General features: G+C 34.7%; 1 non-coding gene across 1 annotated transcript; it reads left to right on the top strand.

Annotated features, from left to right (window-relative positions):
• The first annotated feature begins 7,647 nt into the window (after positions 1-7,647).
• LOC116961944 lies at positions 7,648-7,753 on the top strand. The gene has a single exon (XR_004407261.1). It is a non-coding gene; the product is annotated as a U6 spliceosomal RNA (small nuclear RNA).
• The last annotated feature ends 4,294 nt before the right edge of the window (positions 7,754-12,047 follow it).

Genomic DNA, 12,047 nt, shown 5'->3' with positions numbered 1-12,047 from the left:
ATTTTCTCATATGTCATCCCCACACAGTAAAAGATGAAGAGAAACAAAGACATTTCAGAATTTTATTGCAATGAGCACACCTTTATTAGTGGGCTGATACAGCCCTTATTATTTCATGAATCCTTTTAGATATTAATTTTTCAATTAGTATGCAATCCCATCCTTTAGAACCCTTGTTCCAGTTATGTGACCTTTTTATTTTAGACGTACAAAGAAATATCTGTATAAGATGCCACAATATTTGAATTCAGGCCTTTTGTTTATAACACTCACTATGAATAGCACCAACTTGTGAAAAGAGCTGTAAGAAAATTTTAAAAATAAATAGAACACCTTTTCCCTCCCTGTTTTCCTATCACTTACGCATGGAAATAAATAACAGCCTTAGCTTCTGGATTCTAACAATCATTCTCAAACCTACAAGAAATTTCTCATAGTTATATCTTTTTAAAGGATGTACAGTTGGGTTAAATTGGGCCATTTCTATCTTGGAATAAATTTGATTCAAGAAGCAAACTGTACTGAAAATGTCAGATGTTTCCAGGATGTATACTTAGATATTTGTGTATACTGTTATGTATCTTAGACTGAAATATATATTTCAGACTTGAATAATGTATACTTCAGTGCTCTCTGGCTTGTATTGTCGATTGTGAGACTGAAAGTGCTTGTTAGTTTCTCCTTGGTTTCATGTCTGTCTAAAGCACCATTTCCCTTCCTTGCACACACGCATTTCCTGGGAAAGCAGACGTGCAACCAGCCAGGTCCCAGGTAGGGACAAGTGGCACAGTGAGACTGGAAAACTTTCTCCAGTATGTAACTGTCACATAGTCTAGATGCTATCTATGCTTGCTTTACTGCGCCAGTGATGAAGGCTGTGGGAGTTGGGGCTCAATAGTTTGGAGTAGTCAAAGATAGCTTAGTACTTGTAAAATGTTGGATTTTAAGGGTGCTCAGTCCTGTCCTTAAAAAAAAAAAAATCAGTCTTGAAGCTCTTTACAAAAAAGTTCAAGAGATAATATATACATTCTTGAATACATTCTTGGTACATGTGCATTGCTTATTACCTACATCTCAAATGTGACTTTGCATTTTACAGTGGATAAAAATGTTTTCCTCCTTCTGAAAAATATTAGAAAAGTGTGTTTCAATAACCTGTGTTGCTGCAAGATAATAGTGCTTTTTCTTAGGCTGAAGTAATGATGCTTGTGTTTGGAAGCAGAGGAACATTCGGACGATCTAAGTTGCCATTCCTAACTTTTACTCTCTACCCCTAGAATATATAGGAATCTATTGTATGTATTTTCTACAGCAACTGCCTTTCCCTGCTGACTACATAAGGATCATATTCCCAATATAGCCACCAAAGTTAGATTTCTAAAGTGACTGCACCAGCAATATACAAATGAGCACGGATTTATTATTGTAGTGTGACTAAAAGCAGACTTACAACAATAGTAGGAAAAAACAAATGACCGAAAAAACCACCCTCTTATTTTTTTCCTGGGTTCTGTCTTGTTAAAATGATGCAAATAACCATGAATATTGAGATTGTGTCCTGCTTCTGTTTGTATTTCCTTGGTCCTTGTTTCCATGATAAACTCAGGGGCTAAAATAGGTAATTTAAAAAATGAACATAGGATTTTTCCACAAAGTTTCTTCAGAATTAATGCAGTCTGGACTCATCTGTATTACTCCCCTGTGTATTGTGTCAGAAACATGTAAGGAAGCAAAAGCTCCACATAGTGGCCATAGCTGTCTCTTCTAACCTCTGTACTATGACCACAGCTGAGAAAATCAGGAATGCTTTTCCTTAAACTCAAATTTCAGTTAGCTGATCTGTATTTATGTGTTACTACATAGTACATGGGAGGCTCTTTGGAGACTGATACAAAATGTGAGGAGGTTTTTCTGTTTATGTATTAAAGCTGATGTTGAAAGATTTTTTTAAGTCATTATTTCTGTTTCACATTAACATGTTTTAACTCAAGAACATTGTAAAGTTATTACAACTGACTAGTGAGAAGGCTTGATAGTCCTCATATGTTTATTCATTGGGAGATAATTACAAGAGTTTAAAACTTAAGACAATCAGGTCCCAGTATTCTTCTAAGTCACTTCATAAGTGTAAGCTCCCATTTACTTTCAAGGAGAAAGCAATAGACAGAGAGGGAAGGAAGAAGAAAATAAATATGAGTAAATATTATTAGAAAGCAGAACTTAGGCTTTCCAAAGAACATGTAAACATGATGTATTTCTTAGAAAGGGATTCCCTACTTTAGGGGGAAGGGGGCAGTGCATAGGAGATCCTCTGCCACCAGCAGCAGCCAAGTAGTGCTGAATTTATGGGAATGGTGTCAAAGCAGAAAAGATCTTTCTTCCATGGATAGCCAAACAGCGAGTTATGCAGCAGGAATGTGTTTGGTTATGTATGTCACCATGACTGAAGAGACCTGTGCTCCATGTTCTGTGGCACAGTATGCGACTCAGATAAAATTTGCCATGTTTTCTACCAAGGATTGATACATAATGCAGGTGTTGGGCAAGAAGACAAGGAGCATTTTCTCCTGATTTTCTCCTGAATATGCAATCCATTTGCACACAGGAGACTTGAAGAAAGCAGATGCCACTGGTGAGGCTTACCTTTGCATACAAGGAGAAAAGAGTGACTCAGGGAAACGATGGCTTAACTTGAGAAACTGCCTGATCATTTTTGCTAGAGGGCAGGTAAAACAATGAGGAAAAATGTAACTGAATCTGTGAGCATCTTTTTGTTAAAACTTATGCTTACATAAAGCCTTTCATGGACAGAATATCAAAAATACTAATGTTTTATATTTCTTATAGACATGATTTTCTCTTGTAACCAAGAGGTGATTGTCTCCATAGGTACCACTGCTTTTAAGTGTCATCAGTTAAGTAGAAGTGAAACAGTTAAGTTGATGGAGTAATTCTGAGTTGGACTAAATATACTCTAAAAGTTCTATTTTAATATTCAGACTTTTAAGGCCAGGGAGGCATCGGTGCTTTGTTAAAATATTCCTGACTGATAGAACTGATAATATTTCTGTAGGGTATCTTGCCTTTGTACCTGCTGTAGACCATGATCTTTTCTTGTTAACTTTTCTGAACACTAATGTCAGTGTTCCAAGTAGAGTTTTATTTTTTCATGTTTCCAATTCCTCCACCCACTTACTGCTTTTGAACATGATAAACATATTCTTGCTTTTTGAGGCTTAGAGGGCTTTTCCTAGAACAGTAATTCCTGGAGAAGTTATTGGCATGAGAACAAAGTAACTAAAACAAATTTCAGATCAAAAGCAAGTATCTATTTCAGATCAAAAGGAAATGTCTAGCTGATACTTTACTAGACCATACAGTTTGTTCTGGGTTTAGGTTTGAAAGATTTTTTTATTTTTGTTTTAAGGGAATCATGAAATCATTGCAAAGTATATATGAATCTTCTTTTGGGGAGGACAGGAGAGAGTATTTCATTGTTGCCAGTCAACCCAAATTAATTTGTTTTCTGATGTAGAAATCTGGAGAAATCTGCTTGTAATATGCTTCATTTATGCTTTAAGCATGCTTCTGTTTATTTTATCTGCTTTTCTTTTCACTTCTAAAGATTCTAGAAGACACAGTGTTTTTTGTATGAACACCAAACTAAATCTCTGTTAGTCTTTATGTCCCCTGTATTCCTGTTTTCTTTCTCTATTGTGGAAGAGAATATGCATGCCCACTGTCATGTTTGTCAAGAACTGATCAAACTGTTAGCTCAGACTTCACAAAATAAGTCTGAAAATAATAAAGACAGGATAATAGGGCTTCTCTGGCTTTAAGGAGTAATGTAGGAAATTTTACAGATTAATATTTTTGGTGATATAGATAATAGTTATATACAGTATATCTTAAAGGCAATACCTTAGAGAAATCTGAACAGCAAGACTGCTTGCTACAATGGATAAGGTATCGGTACAGACTGGAAGAGGGACTGATTCCTGTTTCTTTAAAAGATCTGAACTGTCCTGAGGGGGTTTTTTTATTATCATTATTCTTTATTTTGTAAGAATGTATGTTACATTTTCTTTAAGAGAAAAACTTGCAAATAAAAATATGTGAACAATACAATTGACTTCTGTGAATACTCATTCCAGTGGAAATATAACTCATCTGGAGATTCACAAGGATTTTTTCTGTATAATCCAGATTCTGTGTCAGTTTTTGAATAGGCCTGTTCAGGAGGCTAAATCTTTTGTCTGAGACTCTAAAGGGCTTTTTTATATCCTGGGCTATAACACCTAGTCGTCTTCTTATAGAAAAGATTTTGAGTAACAGCTGTTTGCGTATTCATTCTCTCACAGGTTTCTTTACTTAAACTTGCCCTCAGATGCCTAATTCTCTGTTCTCAGTCTTTGCTCTTTTTTTCTAGATGACTCTTGTGATCAATATGGATCTCACAGGTAGCACAAATTTTTGTGTGTCATTGTACTTGGCAGCAACTGTGGGAACAGTACAACAATTTTATTGTTTGCTTTCAAACCCCCAAATTATTCCCCAACTTTTGTCTTCAAAATGCATTTTCAACCCAGCCTTTCCAAGACAACTGCTTCTGTCTACAACAGGCTAGCTCATGAAGTCACAAGAAATAAAACAGTCTTTCTTGTGGAGATTTTATTCCACAGCTGGTTTCCCAAAAGAGTAGATAAATCCATTCATGAACAGTATGTTTCCAAACCTCATTTCTCCAGGCCCAGCTCAGAAAAGTCAACAAATATACACTTTAAGCAATGCATGTCCTCTTTGTCAGTGTGCATACTCATGTGAGCTTTCCCACTGATTATGAAGATGACTGTGCAAAGAAGACGACAAATATGTATATGCAAGAAGGTCAATATACTATGAAGATTTTTAGTAGGGGAAAAAAAAGAAGATTCCATGAGGTCTATTCATCATGCAGGTCTGTTGTATGTGGAAAATTTGACCTATAATAGAGATGGCTTCAATGAAAAATCCTTATCCCAGTAGCACAGTGGTTGAAACTTTCCCAGATATTATTCACCTCATTTCCGTTTACCTGCCTAATTTCCACTAACTTATCTGTGAATTTTATTGAAAATTAAATTGCTCCAGATTTTCAGAATTATTAAACACCTACCGTTCTTTAGTTTAATTTGGAGTTATGTTCTGGATCAAAGTAACTTTCAACACAAGTATTTGATCTGATTTGGTTATTTCAGTTCATGAAGGTACTAGAGATGAGCACTTTATTGCTAGTGTGTGCGTCTGAGGTTTCCAGAAATACTTCCTATTAAATACAGCAGAATTTAAAAATTCATAATTCATAATATTAATTGGATCAGAAGATACCATTTATAACATGCAATGTTTAATTGTGAACTCAGAGACAACAGAATGTCACAAATGAGATAAATTTGCTTCCATTGAGGTACAAATGACCAGACACACAAGGCTAAACTGATAAATATTCAAAAGCAGATACATATTAAGTGTAACTAAAATATAATTTTGATTATTTTCATATTGCAGGTAGATGTTTTCAAAATTAAAGTGGTATACGTTGGCAAGTTGAACCAAGTTCTTGTTGGATTTAGAAGTCTAAAGAAAGGTCAGCAGATTTCTCAGTTAATTTATGGTAATAATAATGTAGATTATCAGATATATGAGATCATAGAACTTCAGAAATGTCTTATATTTAAGATTAAAAATCCCAAGTGTTTCTTAAAAGCTCTAGAAAATTTGAAATTGCTCTACATTTCCTGCTGTTTATTATTTATCTTGGACCATACACATCAAATATCCAGCTTAGTTTTACTAAAATGTGCAAAGGATTCATAGGAAATTTCGTGACAATGTAAAATGGTAAAATTATATGTAAAACTTTTCTCCTTAAAAGTCCCTATGTATTTATGAGTACAGTCAACAAAGCTTTTCTTTTTCAGGAAGCAATATGGCATCATGCTTTTGAAATTTTTAACATTTTTTTCTTCCTCTCCATTTTTAGATGATGGACATTTTCATTTTAAAAGAGAAAATTTTTTTCAGGACTAAATGCTTCTAGGTAAAGATAAGAACAGAAAATCAGTTCATCATATTGGGAAGTGGAACATGGAAGAGAGACTGTTCTGGCCTCATAGATTTTTTTCTTCCAACCCATGAGAAATATATTATTTTTTAAAGGATTCTGCATATGTGAGGTTGAATGATAGATAAAAAGTCTGCACTTCTTGAAGCATTTTTTTTCATCCTCCTTCCGACTTCTCAGCAGCTGTTGGAATTAAGAAAATTGCCTATTTTTTAAAAATAAGTAGCAACAACAAGGAGCATCATGAATTGATATTTTGATATATTTTATATAGTTTATAGATATAAAATATATAAAATTTATTAATATATTTTGATATATTGATATTTCAATGTTTTGGCTAAAATTTTGGCCCATTGTTTACTTAGAGGTAACACAACAGAGAATCTACAGATATCCTACTTCTGCAGATAATGTTAAAACTGGAGATAAGTTTGTTCCAGTGCATGATCAGTTGAGTCTCTTGTTCTTTTATTCTTATCAAAAAAACAAGACTATCAGATGACTCTGTAGGTCAAACACAGACTCAGAAAAACTGATTTGGACACTATTTCCTATATATTTCCCAGACATTAGCATTAAAATAAATGATCAAACTGTCATTGACTTCACCAGGGCTTGGAGCATAAACAAATTTACCAAGACCCAGAGATCTGAGTCTTCAAATGCTTTGTTTCCAGAGAGTCACCACAATGGTCTCAATCAAGAGAAAACCTTCAGCTGAAGTTTGTGCCTTATCAGATAGCATAGAACCTCACCAGAAAGTTAGTTGTGTGTCAAGTGGATTTTCTGATGGCTAATGTGGTAGAAATCCTGATCCTTTTTCCTTTAGGACATTGATAATATAAATTCCTATAGGGGACTTCTTGTGTCCAGAGATCTCATACAGAAGCCTTTCCATCCTTTGGGACACTAATAGATCATTAAATCAAATCTATCCCTATGTTTAATTTCACAAGATCTGTAAAAACTTTAAGACTTCTTTGTTTTGTTGAATATTTTGGAGTGTCGGGAACAGACAGAAACACTTATACACATAGCCAATATATTTTCATAAGTCTTATTTCCTTAAGAAGTCTGACAAAAGAAAACATTTTATTGATTTCCTAAAGATAGAAACTTATGACTACATACACAGAACATTTTGTTGCTTAAAAGGTATAAATTAATAATGTCCTGTTTATTTTCAATCAGATGAGTGCTTCTGGGAAAAAATTTTTATAAAAGAAGCCCTCTACCCTTTTTCTGCACATGTTTTTGTTCACAATGTCTGGATCAATAAACGTTCCAAGAAAGATTTTATAGAAGTGGCAATTCTCCTCAAAGGTAATACCAGCAGAAATGTCCTTCATTTGCTTGGATCACTACTGCATGGCAGAGCAGAACAGAATTAGTACAAGGCAACTTCACAATGTAGGCAAAACTGAGCATTGGTACCCCAATGGTGAGTGTCAGGGGCCTGGACCAATGTCCATGCCTTCTGTAAACAACAAGGAGTAAATTATGCCTGGGATGGAGAAGATGGAAACGGCAGAATTGAAAGAGTCTCCTCTGGCAGCACATATCCTGTCCTTGGAACAATACAAAGAAGATAGACATGGCCCCTGCACAAGTGTGACATGGATTCATGAAGCAGCTGGCCTGGTTTTCTACACCTTCACATAGCTAAAATGAGTAATGAGGGTTTTGTGGCTTTGTTGCCTGGCTTACCTGTTCTAGATCCAGCACTGCCAGGCAATGTAATCCTGTTTCTTTTGGCTTATACTGCCTTATAACTTCGACAAGGGCTCTGAATATATGTCTGTTTAATTGCAGAAACATCTGTGACATCTCTTCTTACAAAAAATTTTGATACTAAAAAACAGAGGACGATGGTGAACATGGGTGCACTGTACACAAGTACCAGAAGATGCTCCTGATAGTCAAGTTGTTGTATTTGGAAGAAAAGGGAAATCCCCTGCACAGAAAGTTCAGAATCTGAATGATAGTCCATTTTTGGTGAGGTTTTGTTTTTTTTTTTTTTTTTTTATTTCACACAAATCTTACCAAATAGTTTCAGTAAAGTCAGAGTTGTAGCCAATGTATGTGAAGTTGTGTGGAATGATTTTTTTGTTTGTTAGAATTGATGTTTATACCTCCATGTCTTAAATAAACAGCACTTTGAGAACTTCTTACATGTGGGCTGTTACACATCACTTAGGCAAGCTCTCTTGAGTAAATGCCAACTTTGACATGAAAAGCCACATTAACTTTGAATTAAGACTAGTGGGCCTTAACAGTAAGGCAATAAAGAATGAAGCTATTCCATACTTCCTTTACATTCTACTTCTCAAACCTCAACTAATCTGTTTTCACTACTTAGAACCTGTGTCTCTCTACAATGAGCTTGGGCCTGGGCAAATATCAGTTCTGTAGTTTGCACATGAAATTAATGGCAGCTTCTGGACAAGCTGTGAACCTGGGTCCCCACTTTCAAAAGGTTTTTATTCTTAAACATGGAAAAAAAAAGTTATTACCCATCATTTGCAAAAAGACAATATAAACATCACTTAACTGCTGTAAGATGAAAAGCCACAAACAGAAATATATGATATGACTTATGGAAACCAGCTATCCTTTCTTTTGAGCACTAGAATAACTGAGAACAGAATCAATAGCCAGGGCTAAAAACCATCTTGAGTTCCACATTTCAGTTCAGGTTTGAGAATAAAGATGTGATGAAGAGGAGGTAAATAGGAAAGTGAAGAGAAAAGAATAGTAATATGAACTCAGCTTGGAAATACAGAATCAGTCATGCATTTCCTTGATATTCATATGTCGGCCTAGGCTCTGAAGCCAATTCTTCCAGTTAAAAATGCATAAATTAAGATACAAATGTGAGTCCAAATTAACTTGCAATCTTAATGATACTTCCTCACCCTTACATTAATGTCCTCGACTAGTATTTTTACTTATTTTATTTATTTTTTTACCTGGGCCTAAGGTATGTCATCCAAATTGTTACATAAAACATAGAGTTAATTTTTCTTTTTTTAATTTTCCTAACAGTTGATTGTTGGTGATATAGGAGATATAACAAAAGTTTCCTTTGTGTTATCTGATCCATGCTTGGGAAGAGGAATTAAACTTCACAAGGTATTCCAAAACCACTACGTACAGACTTGCAATATTCTTCATAATATCAGTAAATATCTTTTGTTGAGAGGCAGACTGTTAGCTTTGCTTTGTACCACACTAGGACTGGTGTCTACAGACGATTGACTACAGCTTCCAGTTCTCTCTGTGGGCAGATCTACCTTGTTTGCGCCTGCTGAAGTGCATATAGCTATACTTATTCACTGATGTGTAGATCCATTCTGCATAGCTCATCATGACATGGAGGGCAGTGTTTTATGCTGATGTTAGCAAATGTTCATCCTTGTGTGGAAACAGCGACAGTCTCCTGACACAGAGCAACCTACCTGTGGAAGCCAATTAGGCTGATACTTTCGTATTTATTCATTACAACACAGTCATCAGTGGGCCTTAAACATCTGATTGTAGTTTAATATGTACTTAAGATATCTCATAAAAAGGGATGGAGAAATGACTTAATGCTGTCAATCTTATAATTCAACCAGATTTTAAATGTATTCCTTTCCCCAGAGTGCATAGGAAGATTGAATATAAAGGTGTTGGGCCTGATAATACTTGGGCTTTGGGGAAAGACTTAAACTTGAAGGTTAATGCAAAGAAAAATTGTGTCAGTGAGCTCTGCCTGTAGGCAAGGGCCCAAAAAGCATTGTGGACATAGCTTTGAATTATTCTGAAGTTAGTAGAGGAATGTTTTTCTGAGCTGGGCCACATGGTACTTTAACCCTACTATGGATTTAAAAGATCAAAGGGTGATTTCCTAAATGAATAAACAGTCCAGAAACTCTTCTGATGGTAAACGCTATACACAACTACATTCCAGGATAAAATTTGAATGGGTTTATGGAACTCTAAAGATCATTAAGTCTGAGTTTGTTAACTGCTCTGATCAGAGAGGAAGATGTTATCTTCCAATTTTCTCCCCAAATGTGTCCTATGTCAATTCATTTTGTAGTCTCAGTTTGGGCTACAAGAATGGAAAGAATAGGTAAAACTAATTTATCATTTTAAATATGTCATTTGGTAAAGCATTCCAAAAATTATTGACACTATCCTCACTCTATCCGTTGTCTGATTTTGTAATATGTCAACCTCCAGAACTGGTGGCTCAAATCACGGCAGAAAATTCATAAATGTAATAGTTTTTTTCTGCTTTCTTTTCAAAGACAACCCTCTGCAAATGACTAAGTGATTTTTGTTCATACATTTAAATGGTTCAAAAGTTATTTAATAATTGGTTTATTAGTAGCTATAAATTGTTACAATCTACAAGAAGTCAATAGGTTGTTATAGACCTAAATAGTCTCTTTTACTGGTGCACTTACAACCCACAATATAAGCCACAATAACATACATTGCTTGTGCCAGTAATATGCTTATAACATCTATTATCCATTTAGTAGTCTGTTTATAAATTATTTATACATGGAAACATAGTCTAAAATGTAACAAGTTGATTTTGCTTTAATAGTACTCTCACAGTGCAGTAAAAAATAGAGATGTTGTATAGAAACAGAAAGACTACAGGAGGCAGTCAGCATGTGTAAGCTCACTATGAATCAGTGGTCAAACCCAGTCCCAATTGAAAATAATTCCCTTCCTTTTTTTCTCCTTACATGAAAGATGTAATAGCCAATGATTCAGAAATTTCACAAAAATGCAGATTACAGATGAAACTGCAAAGGCTAAGAAGGAGATAAAATCCCTATATTCCTTTTAATACTTTCTCTCTGCTGTGGTGTTTACAGCAGCTTCGGAGTACCAGAGTTTTTTCTGTTGATCTCCTATGGTTTTCTGCATACTTCTGTAGAAAATGATAGAACCTTAGTTCAAATTTATGTCTTTTCTGTAACTTTTGAAGATTTATGTACCATAGAATTAATAGTTTTTTCTTGCTCAAAAATAGAGTTTCTGTCCCATTCCAAAATAAAATGCAAAATTATTTTTACTTTCATATAGTCTGTAGAAACACTATATGATCTAAAGTTCACACTTAGATGTAATCTTACAACTAACAAGAATTTACCAGGTACATATTTTTTAAGGCCAAAATCTGCATAAATTTACACATCTCATTTTTATGAATCCAGTTTCTACAGGTCATCTGCCTGCATATGCAGGTAACCCTTAGTCCAATTTTAATACAGGTAGGAGTTTGTGATACTTAGTGATATTTAGTTAAGGGTGTTTACACTGGTAGAAGTTGTGGATGATATTTTCTTATGAGAAGTTAGACATTTAGTGTGAGAAAATTCAGTTATTGCAAGTGCAAAAAATAGGTAAATAACTGGCTGCAATTTTAGTGGAATTTAATGCTATCTAAAGGAAAATATTGTTTATTCAAATAATTAATGGTTTGATTCTGGAAATGTTCATGAGGAATTGTTTACTTTCGTCTGGTATTCTTGTACCTGATCTTGTGAAGCACTGGGCACAAAAGCATAAGCAATAATGGAAAATGTTCAGTAATTACATTTCTAGGAACTCAAGAGCAAGATAGTCTGATGAAATCTTCAAGAGTAGAACTGCCAAATTCCTAATAATTTCAATTATATTATTCAATTATGTAAATATATATGCATTTCAAAGCCTGCACTTGAAGCCTACGTAAGGAAATCTGTACTCAGGATTTCTGAACAGTGGTATGCCTGTCCTGTATAATGAGCCACAAACTTTTGTTTCTGCTGCTGGTGTCAGTAGTGGTAATAAATCACCACAGTAATTCTGGGAATCCCTGCCTAAGACTTTTAATTACTTAATGTCTTGATGAAATTAGGTTTTTGTTTAATTTTGCTTTGGTTTTAATGTCTTG

Source organism: Tyto alba, unplaced genomic scaffold (genome assembly GCF_018691265.1).
Source record: "Tyto alba isolate M040663 unplaced genomic scaffold, T.alba_DEE_v4.0 Super-Scaffold_9, whole genome shotgun sequence".
Taxonomy (NCBI): domain Eukaryota; kingdom Metazoa; phylum Chordata; class Aves; order Strigiformes; family Tytonidae; genus Tyto; species Tyto alba.
This window is presented reverse-complemented; position numbering and strand designations above follow the sequence as displayed.